Source organism: Zingiber officinale, chromosome 2A, assembly GCF_018446385.1.
Source record: "Zingiber officinale cultivar Zhangliang chromosome 2A, Zo_v1.1, whole genome shotgun sequence".
Taxonomy (NCBI): domain Eukaryota; kingdom Viridiplantae; phylum Streptophyta; class Magnoliopsida; order Zingiberales; family Zingiberaceae; genus Zingiber; species Zingiber officinale.
Window position 1 is genome coordinate 12289286 of NC_055988.1, and position 25476 is coordinate 12314761.

Here is a 25476-nt window from a genome sequence, read left to right on the forward strand (position 1 = left end):
CTTAGTAGCTCAAGAAGAGGAGGTGGAGCAAACGGAAGTTGAGTCACGCTCAATATCTGAGGAGGAGAAGGAAGATGAGGTATCATCTACATCCTCAAGAATTGAAGAAGATTCCAAGACAAGTGAAGAAGATTAAGTCTTAGAAGTAAACATAGCAAGCACCTCCACCGAAGTGAAGTCAAAGAACAACATAATTTGCTTCGGTTGCAATGAGAAGGGACACTACAAGAGTAGGTGTCCATTGGGTAAGAAGAAGGTATCTCTTAAACCCATTCAAGTTAATTTAAACACTAACAATGGTTGTAGGAGTGAAGAAGCCCAAAGGAGGAGATTGCGCATCATATGCTTCACGTGTGGGGAGAAGGGACACTACCACACCAAATGCCCCAAGAAGGGAGAAATTAAGAAGCTAGCGCATCTAAAGAAATGGGAGAAGAAGGAGAGAAGCAAGTGTCAAGGGGGAGCTTCAAGGGTAAGGGAGGTATATCCTAACTTGAAGTTTAATTCAAATTTAAACTCCTCCATGCATGTTAGAAATAATTCTTATTATTTACCCATGAAAAATTTTGGATTTAGATATCATGATAGGAATAGGGTTAATGTAGATCAAAACCCTAAGAAATCTATGCATGAAAAATCTAGAAACAATAGACCTAGGGAGACCCAAGGCATTAATCCCAAGAAGGGGAGACACATGCCTGGAAGGGTAGGTCTAGGAATGTCCAATTTGGACAAATTAACTCTAGGGTTAGAAACCTAGAGAAGGAGAATCAAGCTTTAAGGGGAAAGCTTGATAAGTTAGAACAATTCCTTAAGAGATTCAATGTTGGATCTAAGGAATTAAGGATGATGTTGGGTAGCCAAAGATCCAACAATGATAGATCGGGCTTGGGATACCGATCTAGTCCCTCTAAGGCCAATGAGAGTTCATATGCTAGGGTGGTAAATGATCATGGCAAGGGAGAGTCCTCCAAAGCTAAGGGAAAGTCTTATGCTAGGGTGACATATGACTATGGCAAGGAGAAACCAATAAATGGCAAGGGAAAGTCATTTAATGGTAAGAAGAAATTAACCAAGGACAAGGTGTCCAAGGTTAAGAAAGTTACGTTTGTAGGGCAAGTGTCACCGGGGGTGAACCGATGTGGCCTAGCCATTGTGGATGAGTCACCTAGGGAGGTGGCTAAGGCAAAGAGCTCTAGGGGGGGCTCTAAGAGTCAATTTGGGACCCATGGCCAATAGATCTCAGGTGGGTACTACTTGGGAGTTTAGAGGAGCCATGGTGTGTGCCAAAAGGTTTGGAGATGAATTTGAGTCTCAAACCTAGGGATTTGGCACACATGGTTTATGTTTCATGCAAGAAATATGACATTTGGGGTCATATAGCATGATAATTGATTTTGGATGTATAGATTCCATGTAAACCAATGCTAGGGATGCATTGTGGGTTGGTATGGGCAAATACATCAAAAGGAAGCCAAAACTAGGACTTTAGGTCAAGGTTCAATTGAACCATTTAGCTAGTTTTGGATTTTGTGTCAATCTTGGGATTGGTGATAGATATATTTTTTAATATATTTTTCCCAAGTAGACAAGGGTACAATAGACCTCTCCACAAAATTTGGGAATTTTTGGAGGTCTAGGGAATTTCTGGTGCATTTCTGAAGTTGGCATGAAAAGGCTGATTTTTTCAGAAATAGGGTACCAGTCGACTGGTACAGATACCAGTCGACTGGTAACATGGTTCTGTAAGGTTGTGTCGAAGGGGGCAGTCGACTGGCACTTAGGGCAGTCGACTGATACCAGTCTGAAATTGTTTTCAGCATTGGTTTATGACCATGTCAACTCACTTAGATGTATGGGATACAATGGGGATTAATACATGAGTTTAGGGTCAGTTTGGATGATGAGTTTTCAACAATTGGGATATTGTTGGAGAACTTTTTGGATGTTAGGCAAAGGGGGAGAATTAAGGTTTAGTTGGGAAAACCTTTAGTACCTTTGCGTAAGGGGAGCCTTGGGATAGGTTCTTAAAAAACCTGTTGTAAAAATCCTAGCTCATTGGGGAGCATATGTATAGGGGGAGCCTTGGGATAGGTTCTTAAAAAGCCCGTTGTAAAAATCCTAGCTCATTGGGGAGCATAGGTGTAGGGGGAGCCTTGTGATAGGTTCCAATACATTCCATTCGGCGGTTGCCAAGTGTGTAGCCTTGGCAACGTAAATCCATTCGGCGGAGTAAGTCCAAGTGTGTAGCTTTGGCATCGTAAGTCCATTGTTTTTAGCATGTTTATTTACTATATGTTTTCCCTAACTTAAACGTATTGCCAAACACCAAAAAGGGGGAGATTGTTGGAGCAATCCCAATGGTCCGCGGGACCATGTGTTTTGGTGTTTGGGCAAAGGGTTTAACTTAGGTTTACCCTCGTTATTTGATATGTGTACTTGAGTTGTGCAGGACTGCAGGTGACACATGTGACTCAGGTTGACGGCTTCGGGTCCGGTGAAGGATGGAGCATCCGAGGGACCGTGGACAATGCAGCAAGGACAAGGGCCGAGGGAATCGACTTCGAGGCATACGCGAAGGATGGCATTGGGGACGAGCCGCGGGCTTGGATGCATCCGAGGGACGAGAGCCAAAGGAAGTAGGCTTGAAGGCAAGAGGTCAAGGCTGCAAAAGAAGAGTCAAGTGAGTCGTGAGGGTACGAGTGTATGAGAGAAATGTACTCGGGATGGGAAACCCTAAGTTTAGGGTTGTACCAGTCGACTGGTACTGGGACCAGTCGACTGGTGGTGAGCACAGAAGCTCTCTGTGCCCAAAACGGCTGGGACCAGTCGACTGGTAACGGGCAAATTAGCAAGGCTGATTTCCCCAAGTTCTATAAGAGGGAGCTTGGGATAGCCGGTCAACCTGACGAAATTAGACTTGGTTAAGGTCTAATTAGTAGTCTACAAGTGCTCAACAGTTTCCCTTGTGTCCAAGAGGTCTTGGTGAGTTTGTGGTGAGGTTTCTCCACCCACAAGGAGATTTGAGCTAGCCGGAGGTCTTCCGGGGAGTAATCCACCGACGGATAGGGATCGTCCACCTTACGGACACGCCGTGGAGTAGGAGCTTTATCTCCGAACCACGTAAATCGGCGCGTGTTGGTTTGCTTGCTCTTTCTTGTTCTTTGTATTTGTATTTAGCTTTTGTATTTGTGTTTGTATTATTTGTATTCCGCTGCGCAACTAACAAATACGTAGAAAGCAAGCGATTTGGGGGCGCCGTCTATCCAACCCCCCTTCAAGCCGGCCACCGATCCTCCAACAGATTCTTCACCAAATCGACTCCTGTGTACAGAAAATGCACAAAAGTAGATCTCCGAACCAAAAGAGTAAATATGCTAAAAGGAAAGCTGGAAGTATAAAAATACATAGATCAAGCATGCTCAAAGTATGTAAATGTGCGTAAAAACATGCATAAAAGAGTATATAATCTACGCACATCACACCCCCAGACTTAAACCTTTGCTTGTCCTCAAGCAAAATGCTGCAGTCTAAATTCATATGTTTTACAACACATTCATAAAACCTAGTGCACTTTCCTAACTCTATCAAAAAGTTTCATTAACAAGCGTGATCATGGAAACAAGTAAAGTATGGTTCAAGCATAAGAATCTTGTGCACAGTGTAAAAGTAACTCAACACCCTTCAAGTTTCAATCCATGTCCTAGTCAAGTCGTCATCAAATTTGAATTCCTAGTGTTTCCAGTGAAAGACAAGTAACCAGTGATAGGCACTTACTCACCATTCACTTGGTTCATATTTCTCAACTAACCCAAGGTCTCAAAGGTGTGGTCAATCTCAAGGGAAGCTAAGCAGTCATTTCCCCAGTAACCTAACTCGGTCTCAAAGGGGTGACTTGCTAGATTCCACTCATGACAACTATTTTTATATCCTTTTTTTTATAAGTGTTTGCATTGTGCAAAACTTATTCACAAATGTACTTTTAGCACACATGTTGGGATATTTTGATTTTTCCAAATGAGCTTTAATGATTTGAGCCTCATCCAGTAACCAAAATGAAAGTTGAGAAATCACCATGGAAACCAAGTACTAAGCAAACAAGATGAATCATGACTATTTCAATGACATCAACTATTCAAGCATCAAGCACAAGTGTAGTGAAGATAAAATCCTTAAGGTTGAACCAAAACTAAAACTCATCACCATAAGATTCTTAGCTTATTAATGCTTCCCAAGATAGAAAAAAGAACTACACAAAGTTTGCTACTAGCATCATTCGAACATCATGAATCAAGACAATAATCGTGCTAACATTTCACTTGAATCTAAGAAAGCATATAAGTGAAGATTTGATGTTCTCAAAAATTTTTGCCATGATTATTTCAAAAACAAGCAAAATAAAGCAACAAGCAATGAAAATAAGAACCAACATGAAAAACTAACAAAAACTAAAAACTGAAAACCAAACTAAACAGTACATGACATCCCCCCAGACTTAAACTCTTCATCGTTCCGATGAAATCAATATGGTGGAGGAGGTGGACGAGGGAAAGGAGGTCTACGACGGTTGGGTCCATATATCTAGTACACACTATTTTCTATTGACAAGAATTGTAAATCTAGTTACTTGATCATCATTTCTAAACACAATATTGAATTCATTGTCATTACCTTCGTTGCGTGAAGTCCTTTTGCCTTTGCCCTTCACTGGTTGTTTTCCTTTGTCCCTTGATGGCTCCTTCTCTTTGTCTCCACTGGATCCACCACCTCCTTTGCGAAGTTTCTTCAAAATGCTGGACATCTTGATGAGTTTAGATAGGGGAAGAATTATCTAGGGTGGAAAAAATGGAACTCAAAGAACAAAACTTCAAAGAGCAAAGATCTTAGGTTAGGAGAACAAAAAGTCCAAGTCTTAGAGAGGAGGAGAATCCGGATCTAAGAGATCTTGAGAGATTAGAGAGGAGTTTTTAAGAGATTGGGAGAGAAAGAGATGTTTTGGAGAGTTGGGGGTGTGCGGAACACGGCCAAGATCTGGCCGTGTAAGGTAGAAAGAAGACTTTAATAACTCTCCTACACGGGCCGTGCAGATCCACACGGCCTCCCCCTCTTCCTTTTCTGGATTCTTCGCACGGCCGTGTCTGGGACACGGCCTCTCCATCTTTCTTCTCTGGATTCTTCGCACGGCCGTGTCTGGGACACGACCTCTCCATCTTTCTTCTCTGGATTCTTCACATGGCCGTGTCTGGGACACGGCCTAGACCTTTTTCTCCTCGGGAGATCCTACACGGCCGTGTCCAGATGACACGGCCCAAGCACTTCCCTTCTCTGCAACCTTTGCCTGGCCGTGTATAGCACACGGTCGGGCTCTGTTTTGCACCTAACCTGAAAACAAAATCAAAAGAATGCATCAAACTAAAAGAAATTAAAATATAAATCAAAACTAACTAAAAGAATCCTTGGGTTGCCTCCCAAGAAGCGCTTGTTTAAGGTCTTTAGCTCGACCAAACTTGATCATTCACTTCTTTTCCTCGCCCTTGGAGGGCAGATATACTTTTCGTTTTTGTTGGGAGATCTTCTCCCAACATCTTCCACCACATTGTCTCCTTCGTTTGGTGGCCTTCCATGAGGATGGAAATTCCATTCCTCAAGTTTATAAATGCTTGTCCTGCTACAAGCATTTAAAAGAGACGAGACATGGTTAGAGATATTAGATAAATCATATTCCAACCTTTCCTTACCAATTACCAAAGAAAGCTTATGATTTTTGATATCAATTATAGCTCCAGCTGTAGCAAGGAAAGGTCTTCCTAATATGATAGGAATCCTGGGGTCTTCTTCCATGTCCAACACGACAAAATCTGTGGGAATAACATTCCCATCCACCTCCACTGGCACATCTTCTATAATACCCAAAGGGTACCTGCAGGAATGATCGGCAAGTTGAAGTGCCATAGTAGTAAGTTTAATGTTTTTGAGACCTAATTTATTACAAATTGAATAGGGAATGAGGCTAACACTTGCCCCCAAATCACAAAAAGCTTTTTCAAAAAATTCTTTTCCTATGTTGCAAGGAATATAAAAGCTCCCTGGGTCCTTTAGTTTTGGGGAAGTGTTCTTCTCCAAAATAGCACTACATTCCTCACTAAGCGCAATGGTCTCAACCTCTCCTCTTCTTCTCTTGTTTGACATGAGATCCTTCAGGAATTTGGCGAATCTAGGCATTTGAAGAATAGCATCAATAAGAGGTACCTCTACACAAATTTCCTTAACTTTTTCTAAAAACTTGCCAAATTCTTCATCTTTCTTGAGCATTGTAAGTCTCTGAGGAAAAGGGACAGCTTTGCTCTGATGGTTCCGTGGAAGAGTCGCTTCAACCTCAATGGTACTCTCCTCATTAGCTTGAATCTGATTTGGTATAAGAGGAGAGAGCTCTTCTTCTTTTTTGGAGCAGTCACTTGGGAGTCTCCCAAGGTCCGTCCGCTCCTAAGCTCAATCCTATTGCAATGCTCCATAGGATTCACATCAGGTTTTCCTGGAAGTTGTCCTGGTGCTCTGGATGATGAGGAAGCTAGTTGGGCAATTTGACTATCCTGGATCTTTTGATGCTTTTCAGAATTATCCATTCTCTGATTGAGCTTTGCTAAATCTTGCTTCATTTCATTCTGACTTGAGATAATTTCTTCAAGCATCTTTTCAATATTTGACTTTGGTAAGTCTTGAGAAGATAGATGTTGAAAATTTTGTTGCCCAGCTTGAAAATTTGGTCTTGCCCCCATAGATGGTCCTTGATCTTGATTATTTCTGTAAGAAAAATTGGGATGGCTCTTCCATCCAGGGTTATAAGTATTTGAGTATGGGTTGTTCTGTCTTTGATTGTAACTCATGATTGCATCACATTGTTCCAGTTGATTGATTTGTGCAGTGATAGCTCCCAATGGACATGAGTCATTTGAGTGCTCCGAACTCCCACATACTTCACAAGATGTACTAATAGCATTGACCAAATTAGCACTAGTCCCCATATTCTCAAATTTCTTTGTAAGAGCGTCCAATTTTGCAGACAAAAGAGTGACTGCATCTACATCAAACTTCCCCGATGCTTTAATTGTTGGGTTTACACAAGAATAGCCACCACTTCTTTCATTTGCCCATTGATGATGATTTTGTGCTACACTGTCAATAATTTCTTCAGCTTCATCTAAAATTTTATTCATAAGTGCCCCTCCAGCAGCTGAATCAAGGGACACTTTGGTATGATAGTTGATACCATTATAAAAAGTGTGCAACACTAACCATCTTTCCAACCCATGATGTGGGCATTGTCTGAGCATACTATTATATCTATCCCATGCTTCAAAAAGAGATTCTGAGTCAGTTTGCTTGAAGCTTGCAATTAAATTCCTCATATGAGTTGTTTTGCTTAGTGGATAGAATTTATCAAGAAACTGTTGCTCACACTGCTCCCAAGTGGTGATGCTATTAGGGGCTAAAGAATTCAGCCATTGCTTTACCCTATCTCTTAAAGAAAACCCAAATAATAATAATCTAACTGCTTTTGAAGGAACTCCATTCATTTTCATGGTACCGCATATTTCATAAAAGACCTCTAAGTGTTGATTTGGGTCTTCATGAGGTCCTCCACCAAATTGGTTCTGCTGCACCATAGATATAATTGCGGGTTTGATCTCAAAGTTATTAGCTTCCACTGAAGGTCTTGAAATACTAGATCGAAAACCTCTTGCATAAGGTGCTGCATAATCCTTGAGTGGTCTATTCGCCATGTTCAAATGTTCTTGTTCTTCTATTTGCCTTTGCAGAATTCTTCTTTTATGGAAAGTTCTGTCAATCTCAGGGTCAAAAGGAAAGAATTCCCCTGCAAAGTTAGATCTTCGCATACACAAGAACAAGATAGCAATTGACAATTCAACAGAAAAAAAGAAAAATAAAAGAATCAAAAATGCAGAATTGAATTTGTACAAAAAGAATTAACAAGAAGTAAAAGTTATACAAGAAAGTAAAAAAAATAGAAATCTAATGATTACTTACAACTATGCAATATGAAAGGAAAACAAATGTTATGTTTAGTCTAACTCAATTGATAGTTCCTAATGTTATAGCGCAATCCCCGGCAACGGCGCCAAAAACTTGTTACGCTCCGCAAGTGTACGGAAATGTCGCAAGTAATATAAAAGATTATCGTATCCACAAGGACTGGAATAAGCACTAGAAATGTCTCAATGCGAATTAGCTAAACAACTATCCAATTGTTTCAAATGCAAAGTGAAAGTAAACAAATCTAATATTAAAGATCAACAAACAAGAGTTTAGTGTTTTGGGTTATGATAAAGGGAGATTCTAGGAGTTTCGGTTTCTTTGTAAGATTTCTTGAATGTAAATGGTTCACCAATTCTTATCCCTCAATTGCCAAACACTTGTAGAAAGTTGCCGGTTCTCTCTTACAATAGATAACCGGCTAAGGACTGAGAAATGTATCTAAATATGATCAATTAGACGTGAACCTACGTTGTCCTTACACAGAAGCGCACCTATTATTATGCCTTCCTCGGATATCAACATAGAAGCCCACAACTTATTAATCTATCAAGATACAAGAAACTAATCACAAGATCCATCCTACTCTCTTGAATATTCCTATTTCCTCTTCAAGATTATCTCTCAAACGTCCTTACACGGGCTTGCACCTGTCACGTGGATCCCTCGGATGATCGAGTGAGAGTTTATCTTTACAAAGTCCACAAGAAATCCAAACAATCAAGCAAGAATGAGAATTAAGCACAAATCACCATTAATCATTCAAGATCTAATTGATACAAGCAAGACAATGTCATTGAAACAAGAAAATGGCAAATCCATAAGAGATTACATCAATCCATCATACAAATACTCCCTTAATCCTAGAATACAAGATCTACTCCATGAATCGAGGAAGAAAACCCGAAGAAATAAAGATTACAAGCATTTCTTAAATCCCCAATCCAAGAAACCAAGAAAAGGGGGAAAGAGAAAACTTATCTACGAAGAAGCCTCGTCTTCGGATCCAATCCTCGCTCCGGAGTCGAAATCGTCGAGAACTCCCCTCGAATCGCCTAGAAATCCTCCCAAGAATGGGAGGAAACCACCAAATCTTGCCTTCTCCCAAAAGGGGAGAGATCCCCTTTCAATTCATGAAGGAGGGTTTAAATAGAGGAGGAAATCGGGCGCCACACGACCCCGTGACACGGTCGTGTGAGATTCACACGGCCATGTCTAGTTCCTTCTCTGCCAAAGCTACACGGCTGTGTGACTCACACGGCCAGGACCCTTCTGTTCTCTGGAAATGCTACACGGCCGTGTGGTGCACACGGCCACCACCTTCTTGGCCTCTGGAAACCTCACACGGCCGTGTAGATCTACACGGCCATGTAAGGCTTCTGCTCTGATTTCTTCAAATCAAGACACGGCCGTGTGAGATTCACACGGCCATGTCATCTTCCTCTTCTGTTTGTGCCAAACTCCACACGGCCCGAGCTCCATACCAGTGCAAGGTCATGTGAGGTACACGGCCTGGTGTTTTCTCCCTTTGTTTCCTCCAAGGCTTGCCCAAAGATGTAGATTCTTCACCAAATCGACTCCTGTGTACAGGAAATGCACAAAAGCAGATCTCCGAACAAAAAGAGTAAATATGCTAAAAGGAAAGCTGGAAGTATAAAAATGCATAGATCAAGCATGCTCAAAGTATGTAAATGTGCCTAAAAACATACATAAAAGAGTATATAATCTACGTACATCACCCGAGTGCTGGGAGCGCCGAGCGGCCGGACCGCTCGACCCTGGAATCGACAAGATATGTAAAAAGACAAAAGGGACAGCTGGTAACATCATTCTCGAGACGCCTGCCGCCGACAAACAGCATGGTCGGCGGCCGGACCGGACAGAATATCGTACGGTGGAAATTTCCACCGTCACGTCAGGGATATGCTCGGACGATTGCGGAATGACGTCAGGCATGCTTTTCTGACACACTCATTTGGAGGTATGTTTGGGGAAGCGTGCACGCATCGAGAAGCGTGCTCGCGCCTCCCCGGGTCCTATATAAGGACCCCAAACTTCATCGGAGGAATGCGAGATTCTCATCACTATAGCCACAGTTACTTTGCCTCCCTTCTTCTTCTTCGTTGCCTGACTTGAGCGTCGGAGGGTCGTCGCTGGGAACCCCTTCCCGGCTTGGCTTCTTTGCAGGTTCGTCGGAGATCCACATCACCAGTCGGAGACAGCGGAGAGCGCCACGTCCCCAACATCTGTCAACTCAGCGCTCGGACAGGATCAAATTGGCGTCGTCTGTGGGAATGCACCTGAATCCGAGCTGAGAAGATGGAAGAAGCTGGATGCCAACTCATGGTAACGCTCTCTCCTGAAGAACTAGAGGCACTCATTCATGCACGAGCCGCAAAGATGGTGGAACAACAGCAGAAGGCTCAAGCCGAGAGAATAGCGCAGCAGGCCGCCTTAGTTTCTGGAGGCCGAGCGGCAATGGAGGACCGACCGGAACAATATTCTACTTGGGCTCAGAACAAGGGGCAGACCGGCACGCTAGGGGATGCGCTGGCCGCCCCTATTCCATTCCATCGAGCATTGTTCCAGACGCCATCGGAATTGGCCCTAGCCAACCAAGGATCGTCCGATGAAGCACCCGTACGAGATGCCAGAAAAGGGAAGGCACCGCGCGCGGAGTCATCCCCCGAGCGGGTTAATCGCCAGTTCTCGGAGGTGATCTTGCAAGACCCTCTCTCGAAGCATTATGCTCCAATATCGATCGGGGAGTATAGTGGTGTAACTGATCCGGATGACCATCTCAGTAAGTTCGATAACGCAGCGACTCTTCACTAATACACCGAGGAAGTCAAATGCAGGGTTTTCCTTACCACATTGTCCGGTTCGGCCCAACGCTGGTTCCGGAGGTTGTCGGACGAATCAATTAAGAGCTTTAGAGATTTCCGAACGGCCTTCCTCCATCATTTCGCGAGCATCAGGCGCTACCAGAAGACCAGCGTCAGTCTGTTCACCATCAAACAAGGTTCGAAGGAGCCACTCCGAGCCTACATCCAGCGCTTCAACCAGGTGGCCATGGACATCCCAATGGTCACTTCAGAAACTATGATGAACGCATTCACACAGGGGCTTGTGGACGGTGATTTCTTCCGCTCGCTCATCAGAAAGCTGCCTCGCGACTACGACCATATGCTGCACAAGGCCAATGAGTATATCAACGTAGAGGAAGCGCAGGCGGCCAGAAGGAAGAAAGCACCATTTGAACCACCGACCTCAACCGAGCGGAAGCGACCCACTAGCTACCATCCACCTAAAGGACCTCGGGAGGAAGCAGGTCGGCCTCATCAGCAAGCAAGGTCGCACGTTGTTCAACAAGTAGCGGTCGATCGGCCTAAACCAAAGGGGAAGGTATGGACTCCCATGTTTTGTTCGCTCCATCAGTCAGCAACCCACAACACACGCGATTGTCGAAGCCTCCCCCCAATCGCTCATCCTACGCCGAGGAATTATCGCCGCCGATCACCTTCGCCGGACCGGCGACATCGACACCAGAGCCCTGGTCGGTGTGTAGAAAGAGAATCCCCCGACCGGCAACGTCATCAGCAGCCCAGGACTCAACCTCGGGCATCGCACGAGCGTCCCATGCCATCCGCTCGGGAGGAAGAGAATAGGAGCAACGCGTCCCGAGGAGAAATCAACATCATCGCTGGTGGACCAACCAGAGGTGACTCCAACAGGGCAAGGAAGGCGTATGCAAGGCAGCTCACGATCCATGTGGTCGGCTGCAGTTAGGAGCGGGCGAACGGGCCCGAGATCAGCTTTGGGCCCGGGGACCTCGAGGGAGTCGAAGTCCCGCATGATGACGCTCTCATCATCCGAGCGGTAATAGCTAACTACACTATTCATTGCATCTTTATTGATACAGGCAGCTCGGTCAACATAATCTTCCAGAAGACCTTCGACAAATTACAAATCGACCGGGCCGAGTTGCAGCCGATGACAACCCCCCTCTACGGGTTCACCGGTAATGAAGTTTTTCCGGTCGGACAGGTCCGGCTGGCTATCTCGCTGGGAGAGGAGCCGCTCAGAAGAACGAGGACTGCTAACTTCATCGTAGTCAACGCTCCCTCCACGTACAACGTGATCTTGGGGCAACCGACTCTCAACGTGTTCCGAGCGGTCGTCTCCACCTTTTGCCAAAAGGTCAAATTCCCCGTAGAAGATCGGGTTGGAGAAGTCCGCGGAGACCAATTAGCAGCCCGGCGATGTTATGTGGAGATGGTCTAAGCCGAAGCAAATGCTGCTCAGAAGGCACCACGCGTCGAGGTAAATGCTATAACTGAAAAGCCACCTTCTTTAGTTTACGAAGAAAAGGAGGAAGTAAAGATCCACTCTGTCTGACCGGATGCTACTACGTTCATCGCATCCCACCTGGAGCCGAGCTAGAAGGAGAAGCTGATTAGATGTCTCCAGTAAAACTGTGACGTCTTCGCTTGGTCGACCTACGAGCTGCCAGGGGTCTCGCCGAGCGTAGCGCAACACGAACTTCACGTCCGGCCAGACGCTCGGCCGGTGAAGCAGAGGAAGAGGGACTTCAGCGCCGAACAGAATGTCATCATCCGAGCTGAAGTTGAGAAGCTTCTGGAGGTCGGCCACATACGAGAGGTGCAATTCCCGAGCTGGCTCGCCAATGTGGTGCTGGTCTCCAAGCTAGGCAACAAATGGAGAGTCTGCATCGATTTCCGGGATCTAAATAAGGCATGCCCGAAGGATTTTTACCCTCTACCCCGAATCGACCAGTTGGTAGACTCTACTTCTGGATGCAAGCTGATATGCATGTTGGATGCATATCAGGGTTACCACCAAGTGCCACTCGCCCGGGAAGATCAGGACAAAGTGAGCTTCGTTACTGCGGACGGTACTTACTGTTACAACGTGATGCCGTTCGGACTAAAAAACGCCGGAGCCACATACCAGCGGCTAATGAACAAAGTGTTCCGGGAGCAGATCGTGCGCAACTTGGAAGTCTACGTGGATGATATACTAATCAAGTCACTTCGAGCGGCGGATCTTTATACTGACATAGAGGAAACCTTCCGAACACTGAGGAGGTATGGAGTCAAGCTGAACCCCCAAAAATGTTTGTTCGGAGCAAAAGGCGGGCGCTTCTTAGGATATATCGTGACCGAGCGGGGCATAGAGGCGAACCCTAGCAAGGTGAAAGCACTGCAAGACATGCCGCCTCCCAGGAATCTGAGGGAAGTGCAACGCCTCACCGGCCAGATAACGACATTGTCGAGATTCATCTCTAAGACAGCCGACCGGAGCTTGCCATTTTTCAAGATCTTGCGCCGAGCCACCAAATTCCAATGGGATCAGGAGTGCGACCGGACGTTCGAGGAGCTGAAAGCCTATCTGAGTTCATTGCCCGTATTGGCTAAACCGAATATAGGCGAACCACTCCGTATATATCTGTCATCAACCGAGCATGCTGTCGGCTCGGCGCTGGTGAGGGAAGGCGGAGAAGAGCAGCTTATGTATTTCTTGAGCCACATCTTAAAAGATGTTGAATCCTGCTATACTAGTCTCGAGAAGCTCGCGTTCGCCCTAGTCCTGGCCACACGGAGGCTCCGTCCTTATTTCTTGGCGCATACTATCATCGTTATGACAAACAGCCCGCTGGGAAGAGTACTCCTAAATCCTGAAGCGTCTGGGCGGCTCATTAAGTGGACGACGGAGCTCAGTTAATTCGACATCCAGTATCAACCCCGCTCGGCAATCAAGGCGCAGTCCTTGGCAGATTTCATAACAGAGGTACAAAATCCTAAACCCGAAGCTTTATGGAAGATATTTGTGGACGGGTCGTCCACTCGGCTCGGAAGTGGGATCGGCATCCTGCTGCTCTCTCCTCAAGAAGAACGGATGCTTCTGTCCGTCCGGCTGGATTATTGGGCAACAAATAACAAGGCAGAATATGAGGCCCTCATAGTCGGCCTACAGGTCGCGCAGCATGTGGGAGCCCACCGGGTGATTCTGTACTCTGACTCCCAATTGGCCACTCAGCAACTCTCGGGGTCCTTCGAGATAAACATTGCAAGGCTCCGGCTCTACGCGGAGGCCTTCGAAAAGCTCAGAAATAACTTCATCGAGGTTGTCATACAGAAGATCCCTCGAGCCGAGAACCAGTCAGCGGATGAGTTAGCCAAGCTCGCTAGCTCAATATCGTCGATCGTCATCCAACAGCCAATTGAGCAGGTGTCCTTGGTGGCACACATCGACCGGATGGAGGGCCTCACATTCCCGAGCGATTGGAGAACAGCCATAATAGAATTTTTGCGTTCGGAGGCCACGCCGTCCGATCGGGAGGAAGCCCAGCTATTGAGGAGGTGAGACGGCCGATTCACGCTCATTGGGGATCAGCTTTACAAGAAGGCGTTCTCCCGCCTGCTGCTGAAGTGTGTCATCTCGGAAGACGCAGAATATATTCTCCAAGAAGTACATCAAGGATCTTGCAGAGGTCATCCGGGCGGGCGATCGTTGGCTAGGAAGATCCTGCTAGCCGGATACTTCTGGCCAACCCTACAGGACGACGCCGCTCGAACCGTCACTGCCTGCCTTTCCTGTCAGAAGTTCCACAGCTTCTCCCATAGGCCAACGGAGAAGATGAAGGCGTCTACTGTGTCCTGCCCGTTCGACCAGTGGGGTATGGATATAGTGGGACATTTCCCTATGGCGACCGGGCAGCGGAGGTTTTTATGGGTGGCGGTCGATTATTTCTCCAAGTGGGTCGAAGCCGAACCACTGACCAAGATAACTGAGCAGATGGTCAAGAAATTCATCTGGCAGCATATAATCTGTCGGTTTGGCATTCCTCGTCGGCTCATTTCAGATAATGGGCGACAGTTCATTGGTCACCAGCTCGGAGAATGGTGCAAGGGATACAGCATCGAACAACACTTCACTTCCGTGGCATACCCTCAGAGCAATGGTCAGGCCGAAGTAGTTAATCGGGAGATCCTACGAATGCTTCGGGTTCGGCTCGATCACATGGGAGGAAGCTGGGTGGACGAGCTGCCCGGCGTGCTATGGGTCATTCGCACAACCCCAAAGGAGGGAACGGGGGTAACACCGTTCCACTTGGTATATGGGGGTGAAGCGGTCGTCCCAGTCGAGATCGGAGTCGAGTCTGATCGGATCCAGAACTACGATGGGGACAACGCCGAGCGGAGACAGCTGGAGTTGGACCTAGTTGACGAAGCACGAGTTAAAGCAGTCGTCCGGCTGATGGCGTACCGGCAAAGAATGAAGCAGAATTACAACAGGCGTGTAATTCCCAGAGCGTTCTAGGCCGGCGACCTAGTATAGAAGAAGGTAAAGCCGGTCGGCGATGTGAGTAAGATGGCAGCTCCCTGGGCGGGGCCCTTCAGAGTCATCGAGAAGCTCCGATCGGGTGCATACTACCTGGAAGATGAGGATGGACGGCGGTTAGAACGACCATGGAGCGCAAACCACCTCCAGCCATACCGAGCGAGGTAAAATGTGTGCCAGTGTAATTTATTTCATGTATACCCTGTTTGATTGTATCCTTTGGCTGTAGGAGTAAAAATTAAAAAGGACAAGGATATGAGCATTTGGTGCCTAACGACAAAACTCCATGAAGACCGTTGAGCGGCGACGTTAAACTCTAAAGTCGGACTGGCGAATATAAAACCCCCGGCTTGAAGACCGTCGAGCGGCGACGTTAAACTCTAGAGTCGGACCGGCGACTATAAACCCCCCCCCCCGGCTTGAAGACCGTCGAGCGGCAACGTTAAACTCTAGAGTCGTACCGGCGACTATAAACCCCCCAGCCGGAAGACCGTCGAGCGGCGACGTTAAACTCTAGAGTCGTACCTGCGACTATAAACCCCCCCCCCCCCGGCCGGAAGACCGTCGAGTGGCGACGTTAAACTCTAGAGTCGTACCGGCGACTATAAACCCCCCGGCCGGAATACCGTCGAGCGGGGACGTTAAACTCTAGAGACGAAGTGGCGACCATAAACATTCCGCTCGGAAGGCCGTCATGCTGCAACACCAAAGCCCAGCACTTAAAGGCAAGTGAACAGCTATCCTAAAAGCCCAGAAAGGACCAACGAATAGAAGTATTTTGGCATAGAATCTGCTCGGGCTATAAGATTATTAACGACAACCATGGGAAAACAAGATAACAGAACAAAATTCGCATTCAAAAGTTACATTCAAAGGTTCACCGACCGGACGGAAGAATTACAAAGACTTTATTCAAGATAGTCAAAAACGCTCTTCAGTATGGTAGTGAGAAGAGTTGCATGTTCCCGAACGAGAATGACGAAAGACTCCGGCAAATGATCTTGGGCCTTCAGGTGGTCCGCAGTGGCAGTGATAGCCAACTCGAATACAAGGATGAGCCGATCGCACACCTTCTGGACGAAGTCGACCGAGCGGATGTAGGACTGCCTCATCACAGCAAAGCGGCTCGGCTCAGCCGCCTGGTACTCCGTAAAGGCAGCACGGGAAGCGTCGAGAGCCTCTTGCAGGGTCTTCAGCTCATCCTTGAGAGTGGCCACCTCGACCGAGCGACCCTTCTTTTCACAGTCCAGCAGATCCGCTAACTCCTTTACCCGTTGTTCCAGGGCGCGGGCCTCCACATTCTTCGCCTCCAAATCGGCGATAGTAGTATTCTTCCGAGTAGTTGCAAGTTCTATCTTAAGGTCATAAGTTTTGACCTGCTTTTCAAGCTGATCTAGTTTGTATGCTTGATCGGTCGTCTTCTTCCGTTCGGCCTCTAGCTGCTCCTTAGTCTTGGCCAGCTCCTTTTGCAGCTCGGCATATGAAGGACCCTGAGAAGAGGAAGGCCCGCTAGAAATCTTGAGATGCTTCAGCTCATCTTCCAGCAGCGCCAGACGAGCGGCAACCGCTACGTCTTCCACCCATCGTTGACAAAAAGAGCTTTTTAATGTCGAACGGGGGGGCGATACAAAGAAGTTTGAGGGGATAGAAGTGATGGATCGAAAGCGCTAGAGGGGGGGTGAATAGCGCTCGTGGCTATTTTAACGATTTTAAACACAGAATAGAAATTCAGCGGAAAGTAAAATCAAACACACAGAGACGCAGGTGTTTTACTTCGTTCGGAGCCTATGACGACTCCTACTCGAAGGCCCGCGGTCCTTGACCGCTTTCGGTGGGCAACAACTATATATCGGAAAGATTACAATTAGAATTACAATTAATGCAATAAGTAAACTAATACCGACAACAAAAGATTGAAGAGTCTGAGCTTCGGGTTGTCGACGTCGAGTAGTAGCACTTCAAGGTCGTCTCGTTGGCAGCACTTCACAAAAGAAAGCTTGGAATTCGTTGTCCTTTGAAGCTGCACCTCAACCCTCCTTTTATATGCGGTTTCGGGCGCCTGGATCCCTTCCAGGCACCTGGAGTGTGACGTGGCCAACCAACTAGGATGCTCCACGTGGCGAAGTCGCAGCAGGGATAAAGTTTGGTCCCGGGCACCCGGACCTCCGGGCGCCCGGACCACCTTTTTCTAGCAGGTTCCTCACCTGCAAAACAAGGTTAGTCCGAGCAAAATCCCCTGCAAGACAGTGTTAGAATCTGATAAAACACAGTAAGGAATAACTGACAGTCTTCGGACTGTCCGAGTCTGACTTCGGATTCCCAACCGGAAACCCTAGGTCAACCCGACGCCTACTGTTCCCTCTATGGGGAACACGTCCTCACCTACTCCCCTCAGGAGAGATTACCTGATGCCAGTCCGGTCCTCCAGACCGACTGGACTTTCCGCCTAGGGTTACCACCCCCTAGGGCATAGGGTTACCGCCCCCTAGGGTTTTTCTCCACCTAGGGTCACCACCCCCTAGGACCTAAGGTTACCGCCCCTTAGGGTTTTCCTCCACCTAGGGTTACCGCCCCCTAGGACCTAAGGTTACCGCCCCTTAGGGTTTTCCTCCACCTAGGGTTTCCGCCCCCTAGGACCTAAGGTTACCACCCCTTAGGGTTTTTCACCTGCCTAACCGCAGCTAGGACTTTCCTGAAACACTTATTCAAACATGTTAGATCACACACTAACTTAACTTTGAATCCTTTGCCATTATCAAAACTAAGGTTCGATCGTCGGATGCTTCCCGCACCAACAAGAAGACTTAAGCCGGTAGCATACTTCATGTGACTGTTAGCCAGCAGGCCGGGAGGCATTGTGGTGACGCGGGCTCGGACATCCGCCCATACCTCGGCAAGCGGCCCCCGGATGGCGATCATGTGCTCAGGGGCCTTGGGCCGATCCGACTCCGCGAGGTAGTCCTAAGTGGGAAGATGCAAAGTGGCCTTAATGGTGCGGCGCCCGCCTGGCGTCGTGTGAGCAGACGCGGAGGGTTCAGATGCGGGGGTGGACGGCTTCGAAAGTATGACCGAGCGGCGAGGCCTTTGAGACACCGGATGTAGGGAGCAGACCGGCTGAGCCGCAATGAGACCTGCTGGCGATTCCAGCTGCGAGGGGGTCCGGTCAGAGGAAAGTGCTTCAATGGAAGGGGCCTTGCCTGGGGGAGACAGAGGGCCCGTCTGCTCGGACACCTGCACCGCAGAGGTAGCCGAACGAAGTGGCACCTCGGCGCGCTGCCTTTTCCTATTGAGTGGGAGCTCGTCCTCCGGATCGAAGTCTTCATCCCGAACGATCGGTTCCCTGCTGGAGGCTGCACCACCCATCACCTCCACGGGAGAAGTCTGAGCGGCCGACTCCCTCGCGTGGGTCTCACTCTCACCCTCGTGAGAGCCGACCGGAGCAATACCCATCTGCTCCATTTCCTTAGTCGCTGCCGCTTCGATCGCCTCCGCCTTCTTCTTCAGAATCCCAAACAGTACAGATTCCATTACGATGTTCGCTGCAAAGAAAAGAGAAGGAAATCAGTTAGAACTCAAGGCAAGGGCTCAAGTAAATTTCTTACCAAAGATGCTCGGGAGTTTGGTTCGGCTCGGGCTCAAGCCGAACATGTACATCACTCCTTCAGGGAGGAGCTTGTTGATGTCGAGCTTCAGACCGGCTAGCATATTCGCCGCTTGAAGGTAGTCCGGTCGGGTCTTATACCTCTTCAGTTCGGGAGAGGTGGGGAGTCCGACCTGCCACTTGGTCAAGAAGGGAAGCCGTCCAGGAAAGCGGAGGAAGAAGAAGTATTCCTTCCAATGTTTGTTGGAAGAGGGCAGTTTATAAAAAAAGACTAAGCCAGCCCGAGACTGGAACAGATAAGTGCCCAGCTCGGACTGCTTAGGATAGTAGAAGTAATAGAAGACCTCCGGACGGAGGGGAATGTCGTGTATCTTAAATAATACTACGACTCCGCATAGGAGGCGGAAGGTATTGGGTACCAACTGGCGAGCGAAATGCCGAAGAAATTGTAGAATTCGGCGATAAAGGGGTGGAGAGAAAACTGCAGACCGGCTGTAAATTAATCGCGGAAAAAACAGATAGCGCCGCGCGGCAGTTTGTGCGGCCGAGCGGAAGGAGAGGGTAAAATAAGTTCAAAATCAGAAGGTATATCAAAGACGTTAATTAGGCTCTCTCCATCACGCCGATCGAACCATGACTCCATGGTCGTGTACCATGGGCCAGGGGTGAGGTCCGAGGGCTGGGAAGAGCTAGGCATCACCGGGACAGTATATAAGGCAAAGAACAGAAGAAAAAGGGGAAAGGAAGCGACAAAGAAGATGAGCAGAATAGTTCTTACGAGGCACGAGTACCGCCGGAACAGGGGAACGGTTGAAAACAAAAGGAAAAGCGAGAAAAGCGAACACGAACTTAGCTAAGAGTGCAAAGAAAACACGGGAACCAAGGAGCCAGAGGCAGAGGATTCTTACAAAAGGGAAGGCTGTCGAAAGGAGAGGGGGAGGGATCGCCGGAACGTTAAGAAGCGAGATCGCCGGAGCACTAAGCGCAAGGGGAGACTTCTGAACACACGACGGCAAAGGTGCGGCGGAAGAAGGCGGTGAAGGCTTTATAAGGATGGGCTCAATCTGCCCGAGTCGTCGGATGCATGTCACATAACCCGAGGCCCATATCTGACCGTTAATTTCAAATCGCCGAAGGTCCCATCGGACGCGACGCTGCCGCAGTACGATGACGGTAGCAGCGCCATGTGGCATCTAGTCACAGGAGCGCATTTAATCAGCCCTATTACGGAGCAGGGGCAGCGTGCTCCGCCTTAATGGCAAGGATTTGCACGCATTCCAAGGAGATCCAAGAGGCGTCAAGGTTGACCACTAGCGGGTCGACAGGATAGGCATCAGTAGTCGACCGAACAGTAGTACGTGACTCCATTTAGGCCGGGAAGAAGAGCATTATCGAAGGTGGCAGATCAGCTGTCACTCGGCCAGACTCACAGTCCAGTTAGTTGGACTTAGCGCCTCCTTCGACTAGACTTGAGGGGAAGGCATGTGATCCGGTGGTAAGGACGGGGTACCCACGTCGGCGGTGGTCAACGACACGTGAAGGGCAAAGGTCAATAGGGGTGGCCCCAAGGTCCCACCGAGCAGATAGAACATCTGAGCCGGTCGGCAGGATGTCCTCCAGGCCGATCGGAATATAGCTCGACTTTAACTTGAGCTTCCGACGCTTAAGGAAAAGGAGCTTATGGGCCGAGCGGACAGGTCGCTCGGTCGAAGCACAGATCACTGAGGTGTGATCCTATCCGAGCACAAGACCGAGGGTCTTCCCGCCCGGTCCGATACATACACGTACCCGAGTGCTGGGAACGCCGAGCGGTCGGACCGCTCGGCCCTGGAATCAACAAGATATGCAAAAAGACGAAAGGGATAGCTGGTAACATCATCCTCGAGACGTCTGCCGCCGACAAACAACATGATCGACGGCCGGACCAGACAGAATATCGTACGGTGAAATTTTCCACCGTCACGTTAGGGATATGCTCGAACGATTACGGAATGGCGTCAGACATGCTTTTCTGACACACTCATTTGGAGGTATGTTTGGGGAAGCGTGCATGCATCGAGAAGCGTGCCCGCGCCTCCCCGGGTCCTATATAAGGACCCCAAACTTCATCGGAGGTATGTGAGATTCTCATCACTGTAGCCACAGTTACTTTGCCTCCCTTCTTCTTCTTCGTTGTCTGACTTGAGCGTCGGAGGGTCGTCACCGGGAACCCCTTCCCAGCTCGGCTTCTTTGCAGGTTCACCGGAGATCCACATCACCAGTTGGAGACAGCGGAGAGCGCCACGTCCCCAGCATCTGTTGACTCAGCGCTCGGACAGGATCACCCGCTGAGTTGTTGAACTCACAACATTGATATATATTTCAGGTTGATGCTGTAAAGAGGTTCCAGTCGCTAGTCCCCACTTCGTATCGGGAGGATTTTCATCTTACGGACATGGTTCCTTATTTTTGTGTTGATCTACTTGTCGATCTATATACTTGTGATTGTACTCAAGGATTTTTATCAAGTTTTGGGTCTACTGCATTTATTTTTCCGTTGCATTGGTTTCTCTGTTGTGGTTTTTAAGTTTTCGCCATTGTAGTGGAGTATGTTTTTGTAACACCCATAAATTTCCTTTCTTCCAAAAAGAGCAAAAAAGAATAGAAGAAGAGAAAAGAAATAAAAATATATTCATAAATGGCCCGAGCTAGGATTTGAACCAGAGACCTCTTAGTTGAGATTAGTTTAAGTTGCCATTAGGATGGTGGTAAAGCATAACATGAGTAACATGAAACAATTCATTATATGTAGATTATATGTGAAGAGTTGCTTCGACTCCACTTAGTATAAAAGGGGTTGGATGAGATCAAAAACCTAATCTCCCTCTCCCTTTCCTCTCTAGCCGAATTCCCTCTTTTCCCCCTTTTTGGTTTTCGGCAAGGATCAATAAATCTAGGTTCCAAGCTTCTAAGATCTTCAACTGGAGGATCTAGGAGGAGAGTTTTCGCAAGGATTAGTATGCGGGTGAAGGACAACTCGGAGATTACGGCATACGAGGGAGGATAGTCTTCCCTACACCTTATAGTAGTAAGATCTAGCGAAAAGATGTAAGTACCCCTCACCTACAGTATAAGTTGCTTTAAAGATGCGTTTTGTAATGTCTTTTATGCATGATTTAGAAGATGCATGTAGAGATATGCTTTAGACATGTAAAGGAAGAAGCATGTCATGTTATGTATGATGCCCTCTAAAGTTTTGGGGATTAAGAGCATGTGTAGGGAATCTAGAATTGCTTCCCATTTAGTTTTGGGGCTAAGAAGCAGATTCAAGTGCCTTAAAGTGTTTCCCCATAAGTGGGAGGGGATTAAGCGCACATAAGGTGTTTGGTTAAATGTCAAGCAAGTACAAGTATAAGAAATTAGTAGTTAAAAGAAAGTATTTTACTTTAGAAAAGCATGTACTGGACCCAAGGTCCATGGGTGGGCTCCTAGATCGCCCCTAGGCTCTTAGACCGCCTAGTAGTACCTTGATAGGTTCGGAATTAGCTACCTCAGATCTTATTAAGGATGCGCGCAAAGTGGTACAATGTCGGGCCCAAGCAAGTGATTATTATTTTCACTAATTAAGTAATATAATATTTTCAAACTTTATGGTTTGTCTTAGTGGAGATTTCCTAAGTTGAGAAGTTGAGTTATATCGTGTAGCATTGATGAACTCTATAATATGCCAAGAATCCTGTGTTCCTTACATTATTAGCATGGTTTTAAAGTTAATGGATTGCATGATAAACTGCTTTAAAAATGCATGTCACGTACATATTTCTGAAGTATGGTTTTTGTATGAATTGCTGTCAAGTGCATGTTTATATTTCCCTAAGCAGTTTTAAAAGCATGTTTACATTGTTGCATTTTCCTCAAGCAATTTAAAAAACATGTCCTTTTTAATGTATCGTTTTGTGAGTAGATGGTACTTACTAAGCATCCGTTTATAGATTTGCATTCCCTTATACTGAAGATAAAGGAAAAGGAAAGCTTGAGTAGGAGGAGGCAGCAGGAGCAGTGCTTAGGGGTGTGTGTGTGACGGAACAATGGAAAGAGATCAGAGAATTTGTTATTATGGGGAACATGTAGAACTTCAATTTTTTTTCTTCTCTCCACTTTATATAAAATACTAGCACTAATTGGTTTAAAATGAATTTAACGGCTTGGCAGAATTTTGAATGGCAAGTGAAAGTGAAAAAGGGGAGAACAAGCTCTTTCGGTAGAGAAGGGATCTCCTCCGCACGGCCCGTGGCACGACCGTGCGAGTTCGCACGGCCTTCCACTGCCTCCTCTCGGCCAAGGTGACACGGTCGTGTGGAAGTACACGGCCGTGCCCTTCCTCCTCTCGGCCAAGGTGACATGACCGTGTGGAAACACACGGTCGTGCCTTCTTCCTCTTGCCAAGGTGGCACGGCCGTGTGGAATCACACGGTCGGGCACCTCCTCCTCTCGGCCAATGCTACACAGCCGTGTGATTCCAGACGGCCGTGTCTCTCTTTCTCTCGGCCGAAGTGACACGATTGTGTGGGTTCACATGGTCGTGCCCATCCCATACTCTGCAGGGGTCACGATCGTGCGACCCTCACACGGTCGTGCCCTGCGCCAGTTGGGAGTATAATACCTGTCAGGGCTACATGACCCAGACCCACTAGAAGCTTCAGACTCCCTTCGTCCCTACGTGACTACAAGTCATGTCCTACCAATCGTAACAGGTTAGAATATATCTATGGACTAAGCAGCATGTAATAGGTAAGAAAGCCAAAAATTTAGATGTACGAGGAAAGAGTAACGTTTGTCCTGTAAGTTAAGGGTATGAGTAAGGGAGGGCATTATAGTTTGGTATCAGAGAAAAGTTTCATCCTTCCATCACACACCTCAAGCATTGATCCTGCAACTTCCAAGTAAGAAAGTACCATTTTCATAACTTTTATGCATCTAGTTTCCGTTATGATTAGTTAGAAATGCTTGTTAAGATTTAGCATGCTTATATGTGAAAGTAGTGATGATTGTTGGGACCGAAATGTAGCTAGAGGGGGGGTGAATAGCTCATCACGTGCTCATGGTCAGCGTTGCTTGTTTCTTCAAAGATGTGCAGCGGAAATATACAAGAAACAACACACACAATGCTAACAAGTAGATTTACTTGGTATCCACCTCCAAAGGAGGTGACTAGTCCAAGGATCCACACACTCACACACACCTCCACTAATAAACACTCCTTTTCGGTAACTACCGAAGGCAGAAAAGCCCTACAAGTTCACACTACAAGAAGAAAGGGAAAGGGAATAAAATACAAGCAAAAGCTTACACGTTTTACAACTGAAAACCCTAACCCTAACTTTCTTCTTTAGTTGTAGATCCGCCTCTTGACTTGGAAAGCCTCAAGAACCTTCAAGAACTGGCGATCTGAACTTTGCTGAGAAGCTGTGGAGTTGCTGTGAAGATCTGAAATGAACAGTGCGAGTTCTGTGTAGTTCTACCGAAGGAATCGAACGCCTGCAGCTAAATACGACGCCAACGGTCGGATCCCTATCGATTGGATTGCTCCCAATCGATCGGGGAGGCTTTGGATCGATCGGCTGATCGATCCAGAGTGCCTCTGTGCTCTGAGGGAAATGCCTGGATCGATCGGCTGATCGATCCGACCTTTATCGCGTACAAACGCACCACCCCAATCGATCCACTGATCGATTGGGGTCTCTGGATTGATCGACCGATCGATCCAGAGACGTTCTGTGTGCTCTGCGACTTGCCCACTCGAGGCTTGTCGCGGGGACCTTCCCAATCGATCGACCGATCGATTGGGCATCAGTCAATCGATCGGTTGATCGATCCAGACATTGGTTTTTACCCAAAACCAAGTCCAAAACCCCCTAAACCAACATCTAGTCAACCATGACTTGTTGGTACATAAAACCTAGCATCCGGTCACCCTTGACCAGATAGGACTCTCTCACCAAGTGTCTGGTCAATCCCTTGGACCCACTTGGACTTTTCTCCTCTTGCCAAGTATCCGGTCAATCCCTTTGACCTACTTAGACTTTTCTTCCTCGTGTCAAGTATCCGGTCAATCCCTTTGACCTACTTGGACTTTTCTTCCTCATGCCAAGTATTCGGTCAATCCCTTTGACCTACTTGGACTTTTCTTCCTCGTGCCAAGTATCCGGTCAATCCCTTTGACCTACTTGGACTTTCCTCCTCGTGCCAAGTATCCAGTCAATCCCTTTGACCTACTTGGACTTTCCAACACCAGATGTCTGATCAGCCTTGATCCATCTGGATTTCCTCGTACCTGGCTTCACTCACCAGGACTTCCTTCTGCCTAGCTTCACTCACTAGGTCTTTCACCTGGCTTCACTCACCAGGATTTCCCTTCTGCCTAGCTTCACTCACTAGGACTTCTCTTCTGCCTGGCTTCACTCACCAGGTCTTTCACC

At 47.3% G+C, this 25476-nt stretch overlaps 1 non-coding gene across 1 annotated transcript; it reads left to right on the forward strand.

Moving 5' to 3' along the window:
- The first annotated feature begins 7302 nt into the window (after positions 1-7302).
- Positions 7303-7408, forward strand: LOC122044718. The gene has a single exon (XR_006129734.1). It is a non-coding gene; the product is annotated as a small nucleolar RNA R71 (small nucleolar RNA).
- The last annotated feature ends 18068 nt before the right edge of the window (positions 7409-25476 follow it).